Raw genomic sequence first — 13,985 nt, 5'->3', positions numbered from 1 at the left:
AGAGAGAGGGAGACACAGAATCAGAAACAGGCTCCAGGCTCTGAGCCATCAGCCCAGAGCCCGACGTGGGGCTCGAACTCACGGACCGTGAGATCGTGACCTGGCTGAAGTCGGACGCTTAACCGACTGCGCCACCCAGGCGCCCCTAGGACAGGCTAGTTTAAGTAACTTCATAATACTGTGTGACTGGAAACACTTTTTACTTTTAGTTGTTTTTCTGTTTGGCCTATAAGATCTTGAAAGGCGGGCACTAATTGCTCCTGTACAACATGGTTACTTAATCTCAATACATTTTCTGCTTCTTAAATGACAAGGTATTTGACATTATCTTTATTATTTTAGCTCATCTGAATATAAGGAAAACTGGAATTAGGGAAAGGAAGCAGTATATAACCTAGGAGAAGCCTGATGACTGTTTGAAACTAATGTACTGTTTTAAATATCTTTGATAGATTCTGTGTATTTCTACTGATACTTGCTTCAAATTTTCCATCAGTTGATTAATTGAGGTAGTTCATTCTCAGTATTTGTTTACATATTATCTTCAGCATCTGTTGCTTCATTTGTATGTAAAGCAAGATAGCCGGCTGCCAGCCCGTCTCTAAGCTGGACTGTGACCTCATGTCTGTGATCGATGGACACAGCTGTGGGGTTTCCATGTGTGCTTGGCAGCACCAGCACCAGAAACATCTGGTCTAAGAATGTAGTTCTCTTCTCCTGCAACCTTATGGAAATTATTTGGTGCATAGTGGAATAATGCCAAGCATCCTTACTCGATATAGAAGTCACAAGGGACTCAAGAGCCCAAGATGGTGTTCTTTGCAGACTTGAAGATATTGAATTGAAAGTATTATTGAGTATGTACCTATAAATCACTTAGTCCAGTGCCGATGCATACGTGCTGGTTTTCTTCATTCTAAGTTTAAGAAATTTTTGTTTTGGTATAACAGGTAGCAAAAACAGCAGTGAAGGCTTTGGCCTAACAGAGTGAATTAGTTTGATTCAAATCCCACAAGAATTGCTGTGTCTGAGATGCATTTCTTAGCAGCTCCTATACATTTTTAGTGAGGCTGTATAAGGAAGATTACATAGTACCGCTGTGAGGTTTTTCCTTTATATAGGTATTAAATGTGTGTATTGTTTATATTTATCTTATATATTATTACATTTATACATACTATAGTTCATTTACATAATTAGTGTGTAATCAGTTAACCTCATTAGCTCTTGCATTGGCCCTTCTGGGGAAGTCTTTTGTCAAGATTGGCACTTGTTTTTATAATATCTGAAGAGGTCAGAATACCGTTTTGAAAACATGAAGCTCTCCAGAATTTACTTATTATATGTCTAAGATTTTATGATTTTTTTTCTCCCAAGGAATTAAGCATATCATTATCTTTAGTTAAAATTAACCACTGAGGGCAACTGAGCTCTGTATAGCAAGCCCCAAATTAACCCCTTGTTTACTTTGGACTCTTAAGAGACATTTCTTTTTCTTAGAGAACCTTTAATTTTAAAGTCAGTTTGTCCCCCACTCTGTATCTGTGCTTGGCTAGATAAACAGACCAACCTAATTAATTCTGCAAACAGAGGCTACAATGCTCTTTTTGTGTCAGTTTTTAGCTCAAGACTTAAGTATTCAGTAGAAAGACTAACTATTGAATATGCACCAGTGTGTAAACATCCGTGCACAGAACGAGCACTGTTGATGAATTCAGATATGAAGTTGCCAATTTATACTAAACCTGACAGGAAAAGAGAGAATTTTCTTGATTTCTCTTACAGATTTTGTTTTATCAGTAACTTAATCTAGGCTCAGAGAATGGGAAAATAGTTTTGCTGGTGAGTGTTGTTACTTCATTCTGTATATTAGTGATTCCTCTTGTCTGGATTTCTTTTAAACTGTCTTCCCAACACCCTTAGCTGTGTAATATCTGCCCACATGCACCCGGGAGATCTCTTCTCACCTCCAGGGCAACTGGTTGCCCTTTCCTGACTCCTGTCATTAGCCTACGAATTTCTGTGTTTTACCCTGCTCTCTCCCTTTCCAGTGCCTGCACAGTGTCTGTTTTGAAGTGAACCTTCAACATGCTGATTGAATACATTGGTACCAATGGATGCGCATAGATAGGGATGTGGTTCTTGCTAAAAGGCTGTCAAAGTGACATAGCAACTTCCTGGCCTTCCATTTTTTTGGGTTATTGGTAGATGGTAAATTTAGCACTTTATATTGCTGGTTAGGGGTGGATGAATTGGGCAGGTTCCAACATGGTAATATTGTTCTTTGTTCTTATGAGTTTGGTTTGGTGAGCAAACAGCCTTTCAGGGTCTTCACTGGAGAAATTTATTTGGACATGTAACTAACTGGTTTGTATTTTGATCTCTGTAAATCAGTATTTCCTCTCAGAGGGGATGCCATTTGGGGTACTTTGTGTGATCTGATGGTGATGATTTACTTTCTTTTGTTCCTTTGTGCAGAAATCCAGCGCGCACGTACACACACACACACACACACACACACGCATACCCACCTTATCTCAGGGGTAGGCATGGGGTAATTGGTGGTCCTTTTTCTTGCCCTAAGTGAGAGTTCTAGTTTTAAACGGTTACTCTGACTTGGCCAGCCTGACTTGGGAGGCTCCACACAAACACCATGTGTTTTGCTTCTGTGGCATTCAGAATACAGGGAGCAGATGATCCTAAGAAAGGGAGGACTGCCATGTTCTTTAGGGAGTGGCACTGTTTGACTTTTGTCAGAGAGCATCTGGAGTGTCCTTCGGCCTTCCTCTCAGATCTCTTTTCCAGTGACTCCAGCCTGTAGCTTAATTTTTCACTGTGTTTGTGGGTGTGTGTTATAGAAGGAGGGAAATGGATTAAGGAACACGATCTCAAGTTAATGAGCTATTTTTAGACCAAAATGACTTACCACAGTTTTGTGAGATACATACATAGTAGACTGCTTTAAAGTTCTGTATGAAGTGATTATAACAAAAAGTTTGCTATTCACTTATCTTTCTGGTATTCTAAAAAACAAAATCTGCACTTTTCCTTTGCTTTAAATAATTGCTGTACAGCTGGCTCGCTGCTGGTTGGGGTGGTGGGGAGATACAGGAGGTGAGAGGAGCAAGGTTAAGGTATGATATGAACTTATGTCTTCAGAATTGATATTGAGAGTTTATTTTGGTTGGGCTGTTTAAATTGGATTACTTTAATCCTGTATTATTGCCTTCCACCCTATACTTAAAGATTTTTTTCCTGGAAAACACTTTTTATTCCTATATGCATGTAAAATTTTCATTTTAAATAATCCTGTGATCTTTTAAGATCACATTTAAAGAAAGATTTTTGATAGAATACAAACACTCCATATCAGCAATAATATGTATTATGTTCAGAACATGTCTTAGAATGAAAATACTTGAAGTTGAGGCAGATTGAAGTGCCAGTGGTAGTTGTAACATTCCTTAAGACTTGGGATACATTGATTAACTCAATCTCAGAACAAATCACCTGATTTCTAGTTGATATCATATACTGAAGATAATTGGTCATCCATTCCCTTCAGTCTTTTGGGAATCTGGATTTTTTGTATCTTTCCATGTTTTTCCAAAAGGAGCACCTGCAGTTTAACACTGTATTCTTATATGAACAGAGGTAACAACATCTGTGGTTCAGGAAACATGGTGCTAATCATTCTTTAGCACTAGACCTAATTTAACGATAGCAATCAGAAAGAAAATAGGCTATAGTGGTGTTCACTGTTTTGGTGGCTGGTTCTTGGTTTAGGTGATGGCTGGCATCCTTGCCTAGACCCTTTTAGCCCATCACAGCAGTGAGTCAGTAAGCCAGGCGAAGTGTGTGCTATTGATTGTCCACCTACCTGCAGCCAGAGGGCAGGTGATGCCAGAGATTCGTGTAGTTTGAGTTCACCTGGGCTACTTCTTTTACCTCCTACTACTTCCTACTTAGTTTAGGAATGGTTTTTGTTTAGAATTGTATTAAATGTTCTCTTTATAAAGCAAAAGATAATTATAGTTTATTTCCCAAACATAATATTTGAGTATCTACTATGTGCTAGGCACCGTGATAGTCTTTGCATGTTACTGATGTTTTCATTCACTCATCCTGGCTTGTGACTCACTGGCCAAGAATGGATTAGGGTTTCCTCCACTTACATATAAAGACACTGAGGCTCTGGGATTGTGCTCTCTCTCTCTCTCTCTCTCTCTCTCTCTCTCTCTCTCTCTTAAGATCAACTGTCTTACCCACATACTCAGTGTGACAGGCACTGTCAGGGTACAGAGATGAACAAGATAGAGTCCCTGTCTTTGGAGCTTGTGTTCTCATAGAGAAGGTAGGTTTTAAACTAATCACTGTGGGGTGGTGAGTGCTATGGAAAGCAATTATCTGTCTCTAGAGCATGTGTTTCTTATGGTACTTAATGTTTTCATTGCTTTTTCTGGATTCTTCTGGAGCTCGAGACTTGCATTTGGCAGGGCTTTGGGGCAGAACTAGAGTGAGGCTTTTGAAGAGAATGGGCTTTCTCCAGCTGGGAGACTTGGTGACACTTTTTGATGAATTTCTGTGGCTATTATAGTGGGCTCTTTTGGAATATACTGGTGTTTGGTTCAGAGTAAAACTTCCCTGTAGGGTTTTATTAAGTGATGTGAGGTCAGTTTGTATATCTAGCACAGTGCAGATGGTGGCACTGTGGAATCAGATCTCCCACTTCATGGACTTTGCCACTGGCTTAGAGAAGGGTATGAATGGAAATGGACTGAGGCAAGATTTTCTTTAAATGTCCCCCTTTCCTGTTGGGACTTTGAAGCTTCTGGTTCCATATTCTCATTTTCTCTCTTCACATAATTTGGTGTGTTTTCTAAAAAGTTGGGAGGGAGAGACACTTTAAATGGTTTTCCTAGTTGGAACTGAAAAATGAGGAGGTGAGTTTTAATTACTGAAGTCATTATTTCTGGTGCCATTCTGTAGCTTTTCTCTGCTCCACAGTAGTGAGAAATGATCACATAGATTTAAGAAGTTTTGAGATGTGTTGGAATGGTCTCCATGTACATGGTAAGTCCCACCTTACCCAGAACGTGAGTGGATGTGGTATGCTATTCCCAAATGAATGATCGTACCTGAATTGTCACCTAAAAGCTCTTAAATGGGTGATGTCCCTCAGCAGTTAGAATATCTTGATTCTGTTTTCTGTTTTGCCCAAAGATATGTGGAACTTAGTCATTGTCTTCTTGAATCACTTCTATGGTAAGCATCTTTGAATACTTAGAGCTAAGGGAATGGTTCTTCCTATGTGGTTTCCACGAGGATCTTCCAGAGGTGTGAGAAATATGTGTCAGAGGTCTCTCAATTGTATTTGAATGGAAACTACCCTTTCAGAACAAAGAGGGGAGTCCCTTTGCAGATGTGCACATTATTCATAATGAAGGGAATTGTTTGAAAATAACAAAATGGTAACATACACACCTTTGAACTGAAGCTTATTTCCTTGTTGCCATAATTGGCACAATCTAGCTATTTTCTGTTATTCAGCAAGCTCCAAGAGTTACTTTGAAGGCACCACTGATTTTAACAACATGATCTTTGAAAGACAGTTTACCAAGGGTAGATTTTTACTTTTCTCTACATGATCATTGTTTGATTTCTTCTTTGTTCTTTTTTCACTCACCTACAGTGGTGTACCATGAAATATGTCAGGGTAAGGTAAGCTGGAATTAGGGTAGTTTATGAAGGGGCCAGTAGGGGAGACAGAAAAAGTGAGGAGAAGATTAAGATGAAACCATGAGACATACCAAAAATCTTTACTTGGCCATTGATATCCTCAAGACCAAATTAGAAACTTACTGAGCTGTGTAAATACCGACCATACACCCTCCCTACTCTAGCAGTGAGCACTTCTCCAAGAATGTTCTATAGAATACTTACTTCCGTCTGGCAATTTCTGTGCTTTTGATTAAGGCATAAACTAATAGCTTGCTTATAGCAATTGAGATCAAACAAAAATTGTTTTAATCTTACCAAAGTAGAGTGATTTTGCACATTCATTTTATTCAAGTTTTTTCCCATGTGTGATTAAATTTTCAAGGTCTCATGATTATATTCTTCCAGGGGGGGGGGGAAGTGGGAACAGATAGATGTCTGTATGATGTGTAGGGGCTTTTATTCTGCCACCCTGGTTTAGGAATTGAGACATCTGTAAATCCAAGTTGTTGCTTTCTAAATGCACTAGATTCTAATTTAATAGACCACAAAAAAACAAGCTGTCTCACATTCCTTCACAGACAGATGCCCAAAAGGCATCACTGTTACTCCCTACAGTGAGGTGTAGGTAGTAGGTAGTTTACTGGTTTTGTCTGCTAATTCTATCATTGGTGTCAGTTCTGGAGTCATTTCAGTTGACCCCTCCACTCACCATGGGCATTTGTGCTGTTTCTTTGCATGGCTGGTAATTTTTAGTTGGATGTCAAACATGTGATTTTTACCTTATTGGGTATTGGATATTTTACATTCCCATATTATTGAGTTTCGTTCTGTGATACAGTTATTTACTTGAAAGCAGTTTGATCCTTTTTAGATTTTTTTGTTGGGATCAGATCAGCATTTAGTTTGGGCCTGATTTTGCCCTGCCATTGAGGCAGGAGCCTCTTGAATGTTGTACCCAAATTCCTGTGAATGGTGAGCTCTCCCAGTCTGGCCAGTGGCAACAGGTATTATTCTCTGTTCTTGTGAGCACTGTGTTCTGTTCCCCCTGGTGCTTTTGGGAGGTTCTCTTTCTAACGACAAGGATGTGTTGAGCAGTGCTCTGCTGAACACTGAAGGGGGACTCTCAGGTCTCCAGAGCCTGTTTGCGCTCTCTGTGCAGCAAGCTCTCTCTCCTCTCTGGTCTTTGTCCTATCAACTCCCCAGCCTCTCAACTCAGAGAATTGTCTGGGCTCTGATTGGATTTCTTCTTCCTATGCCAAAGCCTGGAGTCTCTCTCAAGGTAGTAAGCTGGGACAGTTATAAAGCTTTCCTGATGTTTCCCATCTCCCCAGGGTCACTGTCCTTCAATCTCTGATGTCCACTGCCTTAAAACTTCTTCATATGTTTTGTCTAATTGTAGTTGTTCAATGGGAGAGTAAATCTGGTCCTTGATGATCCATTTTGGCCAGGAGCAGAAATCCCCATCATTCCTTTTAACTGCAGACATTTTTCAGAGCTCAGCCTTTATGTGACTCACCATGTCAGATACGAAGCAGGAGCCTTTGTGCTTGTGAGCACACAGATGGATCCAGTAGGAAATGCACAAACATGTACCACTTTGCAAACCCGTACCTTCTTCAGAGCTGTGCCCCTTGTTGGCATTCATTACTTGGGCCTGATTTTAGGGTTTTAAGCAAGACTCTATTCAGTGTGCACAGTATTCTATTCTTTTCTGGCTTGCACTGTGGGAAGCTTCATGGAGTTTGCCACTGGCTTAGTTAGAGAAGGGTATGAATGGACCGAGGTAAGATTCTCTTTAAGCGATCCTTTGGCAGGTCAGAAAGGTGAAGATAGTATGATGGTTGATGGACTCCATTCGCCTTCTCCTTTGTTCTAGGAAAAACTTAAGCTTGGAAATTCTCAATCTCAAGAAGTTATGGGTCTGGATTGGTACCATCATGGAAGGCAAATTAATCAGCAAGGTTCTGGTACTTCAGGCTCCCATCAATTTCTTCTCACAGCTGACAATTGGTGGAAGCAGCCCAAGCAGGGAGATTGGCGGTGATTCTAGAACAGCATGGAAGGGGTAAGGACCGTTATTCCAGAGAGACAGAAGGACTAGGCCATGTGAATTGCCAGAAACAAACTCACTTTGAATTCTTAGGGAGCTGTCTCCTCTAACCTAAACTCTTAACTTTGCCTTTACTAATTAGGAAAATAGTACATGTCAATTATAGAAAATTAAGTCAGTTTAAAGAAGAAAATATCTATAATCCAGAGTTAATCTTTGATAACATTTCTTTTTTCCTTGGTATATACTCATTAAAACATGTATATAGTTATCGCAATATACTTGTGTTGAAAATGGCAAAAGTTGCTGTGAAAAACGTATTTTGTTTCTGAGTATTTGGGATTACTTATCTCTTCTTGGTCTCAAAAACTACTGCAAGTTTAATTATGCATGGGGGAAGAAATCTTTCTTTCTGCCCTTCTAGGTTCTTGACCAGGGCCCCAGTAACATAAGATAGATTAGCGAGAAAGAAACAGAAGTCTATTAATATGTATTTCATATATATGTGGGAGCCTTTGCAAGAAAAATGAAGACTCAGAGAAATGGCAAAACCCAAATACTTTCATACTTGTTGAACACAGAGAGAGACTGTAGTGGAAAAGTAAATAAAATATATGGGGAGGCTAAAGGAAGATAAGAGATATGTTAACAAGGTTTGCTTATACAGAATTCTCTTGGCCTCAACTCCCTGTCTCTGGTGATGAGAATTTTTTTTTTTTTTCCCCAGTTGGTATAGGAAGGACATCTTTCACATTGGAGTTTTATCTCTAGCTTTCAGGAAGAAATGGGGGAGGTCAGCATGCCCTTCTTATACCTGCTGGGTTTTTTTTTTAAGTGCCTTTAGCTCAGAATAACCATTCTGTCTAAAAGCATATTTGGGGGTGACATATTCTGGTTTCCTTCAATTAACATCAAGTGGTTAGGGGATTTTATTTTGGCCACACACTTACCTAGCAGATTGGTTTTCCATTTCAGTCAGTGTCTAGGTTTCAGGTCCTGCTTTATGAAGGTTGACATACGTTAGGGTCCCCAACAGCAGGTATTCCAATTGTGTGTATATTTGTGTGTGTGTAAATAACTCCCTTATGAAGGAAGAAAATGGATGGATTCTGAAATCAAGTGCTAAGGCACTTGTACCCATGGTGTTATGTCCTGTAGATTGGGGCTTGAAGGCAACTATTAGGACTTCTGGTTGTTGATGACAGGAAAAGTTAGAAAGCTATAATAGTTTCATTTAGATCCGAGAGGAATAATGATCTGTTTTATTTAACTTTATTCTTTGAGCAAGGATCATCCTGTTCATTTGCCATGTTGTGCTTTTTGGTTGGAGGTTATCACAGAGATGTATTTTGGCTTCCTTGTGGTTCTTGGCATCAATCATGGAAGCATCCGTCTCCCAAGGTTGTTCATGGGGAGGAAAACGGAGTGAAGTTTATTCACCATCCTACATCATCTTGTCACAGCCTCCAGTTTTCCCCCATCACTCACCCCACCAGGTCCATCCAGGTGAATGGTGCTACTGTTTAATTCTCTTCTTTACCACGTACTTTCTAGATATCAGTTGAGTGATAAAATCGCATCGAAATACAGCAAATAGTGTGGCCTGGCAGACTTTGTACAAGACAGAGGAGCTAAAGGGCTCTGTGAGGACTTTGTTGTGTCCAGTAAAATTTCTGTATGGTGCCTATAGACAGAAAAGACAGAGCAGGTTAAGGGCTTCAGGGCCATTCCCTTTGACTTTGGAGTCTCAGAAGAAGTTCAGCAATAAAACTAGAGAGTGTGTCTTTTTGTCTGAAATGGGTCCAAAACAGCATTTCTTCTTGAATAAGATGTCTCAAGTGTCTGATTTCCATTTTAGTTATGTTAATTTTATAATTTTTCTGTGGGTTTTTATTCTGGGACTGATTGATCTTGGAAGATGTGGGCTGATTAATTTTAAAGAAGATGCCATTCCTTTGCTGGTCCTACAGAGCCAGATCCTATAACCTTTTTTTTTTTTTTTTAATAATTTTTAAAATTTATTTTTGAGAGAGAGAGAGATGGAGCACGAGCAGGGAAAGGGCAGAGAAAGAGGGAGACACAGAATTCGAACAGAGCCTGATGAGGGGCTCGAATCCATGAACCGCAAGATCATGACCTTAGCTGAAGTTGGATGCCTAACCGACTGAGCCACCCAGGCACACCTTATAACCTAATTTTGTTGCAGCATTTTTCATGCATTGGTCTGTTTACCTTTGTTTGGTTGAATTGTCAGTGAATTTAAGTCAAATGACTTTTCATGTGTCTGAGTAAAAAAAAAAATAATTTTGATTAATTCAACTGGTATGGTACTGGATAATACTCTCAGGTGTAACTGGGATTTGCCAGGTAAAAAGGTAATATCTTCTCATTTTTGTACCAGTTTACAGTCACATAATGGAAGGTTCGGTAGTAGTTAATTAAAAGATTAAACTAGTCTTTAAAAATGGATATTTGCATTCTAAGTGTATATTCATTTATATATTTTGATGGTGAAATCTAACAGATATTTGCATATCTCATTTTATCAGCCCTCTCTCCACTAGCAAAGATACAGTGAATAATGAATTGCCCTTCCTTTTTTGTTCAGCTGTTAATGGGTAGATCTAATTCTATGCAGAATTATGCTGGGAAGAAAGATGATTACTCAGAACATTTCCCAGTCCTCTTGGATCCTCCCAGTTAGCTTATCTGAAGTCTGCCTGTCTCTCCTCACATTGTTACTGTCATCAGTGGAAGGAAAGAAAATTTGGGTAACAGTTTAAAAAATATTTTAAGGAGTCATTTTTTAAAAACTCACTAATCATATGCACTCCTCTGTGCTCAGATGGTGGAGTGGGCAGGGCTTGCCCTATGACTTATTTATGAACCCATAGCTGCTTTTGAAAATTACCACTATTCAGATGTTTTCCCCTCCTCCAGCCTCTAAGCAGCCAAGGAAGGCAACAGAAAACTCCTTGCCTAGTCCTATTCCAGCCAGAGACAAAGACCTTTTCTATGAGAGTTGGCTCCCCTGGTTGGAGTCCAAAATGCTAATTGGCATCAGCTGCATTAAATCGCTGAGTGGAGCCTAGCAGCTGCCTCATCATGGAGAAAACCAGGAGGGAGCCTTCCTTTTCTCACCAAAACGTACCCTCTCTTCTCTGTAGTTACCTTTTTTTTTCCTTTCATCTGTGTATGATTGTGGGCTCCTAAAGAGGAGAATGAAGGGCAAGGTCATTTGGACTTGGTCTAGACAGATGGGATATATAATCTTAGGTCCTGTCGTTTTGTCCATTCCACTTTCTTTCATATACAGGGTGGTTGTTAACTTTCAGTTTTAGCCTGCCCCGACTGTTTTCTACTGTATTTTTCTCAGGCTAAATGGGGCGTGTGGTGGTGGGAGTGTGTACATATTTAAATGTTGGAATGAGACCACCAAATTGTATTTAACTAATGACCAAAGGGAAATTTGAATTCAAAAGTTGGTTCATTATTACTCCAAAGACAACATGTATTATTATACACATTAGTCATATTTAGGATTCCAGTTGTAGTTGGCTCAAAGCCATTGGCAGATTCTACATTTCTGATGCTTTTTCTCCAAGGTGGGCATTCTTAATTAGTATATGACAGTTACTGGTGGTAAAATGCCCTTTTTATTTTATAAGATGTATGATGGTCATCTATTTTGAAATCATAGAAGCAAGAGAAGGAAGGTCCAAAGTATATATAAACGATTTCCTAAAATACTAGTTTGAGAGGCCAGTATGGTTTCCTCTCAAAATTTTTGGTAGTTCAGTTTCATATGCTTCCAGGATTTGACTACTTAAACCTTGGAAATACTCTGGCAAGTGGCATTGATCTGATTACTGTATTTATGGATAATACTTGGATGTTTCAGTTATATTAGAAAAGCTGTTGCTAAACTTGATTGTATTTAAGTTCTTATATCATATTTCATTGTTTCTAATATGTGGCCCAATTTCAAAAATGTATGTCTTATGGTTGATGGTGAATCATACTTTCATTACATGAAGTACTTCAGTGTCTCTATCTAGTGGCATCTTGGATTTAAGTAAATATATTGTGCTGTGACAGTCTGCCAACAGTATTTACCATTATGCATATTAAGTGTCTTTCACATCAGTGGACAGCACTGAATTTAAGCCTATGAGAATTTTTAAATATATAGAATGCATAAGAATTTCAATTCCATGAGCTCTGAAAACATCAAGTGCTTCTGGAAGCTCTTAATTCTTCTTATAAAGAATGGTGAAAAGGGGCACCTGGGTGGCTCATTCGGTTAAGCATCCAGCTCTTGATTTCAGCTCAGGTAGTGATCTCAAATGTTGTGAAATTGAGCCTGCTTTGGTCTTCGTACTGAGGGTGGAGTCTGCTTGGGATTCTCCCTCCCCCCCCCCAACCCCCGTCTTTCTGTCTCTGTCTCTCTCAAAATAAATAAATTAACCTTAAAAAAAAAAAAAAGACTGGTGAACAAGTCAGATCCTAGAAGACACTGGTTTATGTTGCTAAAGAAAAAATATATTGAAACTAATCAAAATATGTTGTGATCCTTAATTATTGCACAGGAAGCTTCTCATGGGAGAATTGTAGGTAACATTTGCTTTCTGTCAAGAAGTGAAACTTACTGGCAGAGTATCACACAGAATAATGACTCTTGGAATAATTTAGCCAATATGGGGAGTGGAAGGGAGGTAGGTAGTTATGAATCAATAAAAGCAAAGTCTGTGCAACCCAACAAGATGCACACACTGCATGTCATGATTGGCTACAAATACAAAATTAAAATCAATATTTTGATTTTCTCCTATTTTAGTTCACCATTGTTCTTTTTGTTTTTGTGTAGTCTTTATATCCCAGATCTTTGTACATTGATGATTTTGGATAAAAGGAAAAAAAAAATCAAACCTTTAGCTGACTTTCTAATCATCTAATTGTGGTCCAGTGTACGGAAAGTGGGATATTTAGCTTTTCAGGGCACAACATGTTTAACCATAGGCCTTGTTCTAGGAGTGACAGTCACTGCATGCCTTTCCAATCAGGAGCACATTATTGGCCATAGGGTCATGAGCCACTTTTTGTTAGGAACCTATTGGTCTTGACAGGTCCCATTAGGGTTGTCCTGGGCTGCTCCCGGATACTGTTGGGAGTGAGCTGTAAGTTGTGGTGACGCTGGAGAGAGAGGCTTCATGTGTTGTGTGCCAGCAAGTTGTGGTCATTACACACTCTGCGTGTGTATGTGAGCATGTGGAAAGAGCAAGAAGATAAAGCTTTTAATGAATTGGGCCTTCTAGCTGTGTTTTGGACATGCTTCCTTCCTTACATTAATAAAAATTGTCACCCTTTTATGTTTTAGTATAAAGTTTCTTTGAAGAAAAGTCCCAAGTAGGAGTGTGTTCTTGTGTATACTAGCCAGGCTTAACACTGCTTTTGTTTAGGATTAAGATAGTTATCCTGGTTATTCAGTATCTCAGTTTTCATTGCTACTCTCCACTTGATCTTAGCCAAAAGGCCGAGAAGCGATCATTGCTACTCTCAACATAGCCATGTTTAAATCACAGATTGAAGTGATATATTTGGTGTGTTTTCATATATACAGGGTTTGAATGAGAATTAGTACACAGATTATTGTATGGACTGTACTTGGCCATGTGACTCTGCTCCGTGTTTGCAGTCACCATCTGCTAAAATCACATGACAACTATGCCTATTAATATACTGTAATATTCTAATGTACTTATGTCTGGGGACCAAGCTGGAGGCCACCATCTGAAAAATCACTGTACTGAGGGACACCTGATTTGACTCAGTAGGTTGAGCGACTGACTTCGGCTCAGGTCATGATCTCCCAGTTCATGAGTTCGAGCCCCACGTCGGGCTCTGTGCTGACAGCTCAGAGCCTGGAACCTATTTCAGATTCTGTGTCTCCCCCCTCTCTACCTCTCCCCTGCTCACACTCTGTGTCTCTCTGTCTCTCAATAATAAATTTTTTTTTCAACGTTTATTTATTTTTGGGACAGAGAGAGACAGAGCATGAATGGGGGAGGGGCAGAGAGAGAGGGAGACACAGAATCGGAAACAGGCTCCAGGCTCCGAGCCATCAGCCCAGAGCCTGACGCGGGGCTCGAACTCCCGGACCGCGAGATCGTGACCTGGCTGAAGTCGGATGCTTAACCGACTGCGCCACCCAGGC

General features: G+C 39.7%; 1 protein-coding gene across 50 annotated transcripts in view; it reads left to right on the top strand.

Annotated features, from left to right (window-relative positions):
* The window catches only part of MAP4K4 (mitogen-activated protein kinase kinase kinase kinase 4), a 196,388-nt gene that overhangs the window by 106,124 nt on the left and 76,279 nt on the right, over positions 1-13,985 (top strand). The gene's annotated exons all lie outside the window — the stretch shown is intronic.

Source organism: Lynx canadensis, chromosome A3 (genome assembly GCF_007474595.2).
Source record: "Lynx canadensis isolate LIC74 chromosome A3, mLynCan4.pri.v2, whole genome shotgun sequence".
NCBI lineage: Eukaryota > Metazoa > Chordata > Mammalia > Carnivora > Felidae > Lynx > Lynx canadensis.
The sequence above is the reverse complement of the archived record's forward strand: the minus strand, read 5'-3'. Positions and strand labels throughout refer to the sequence as shown.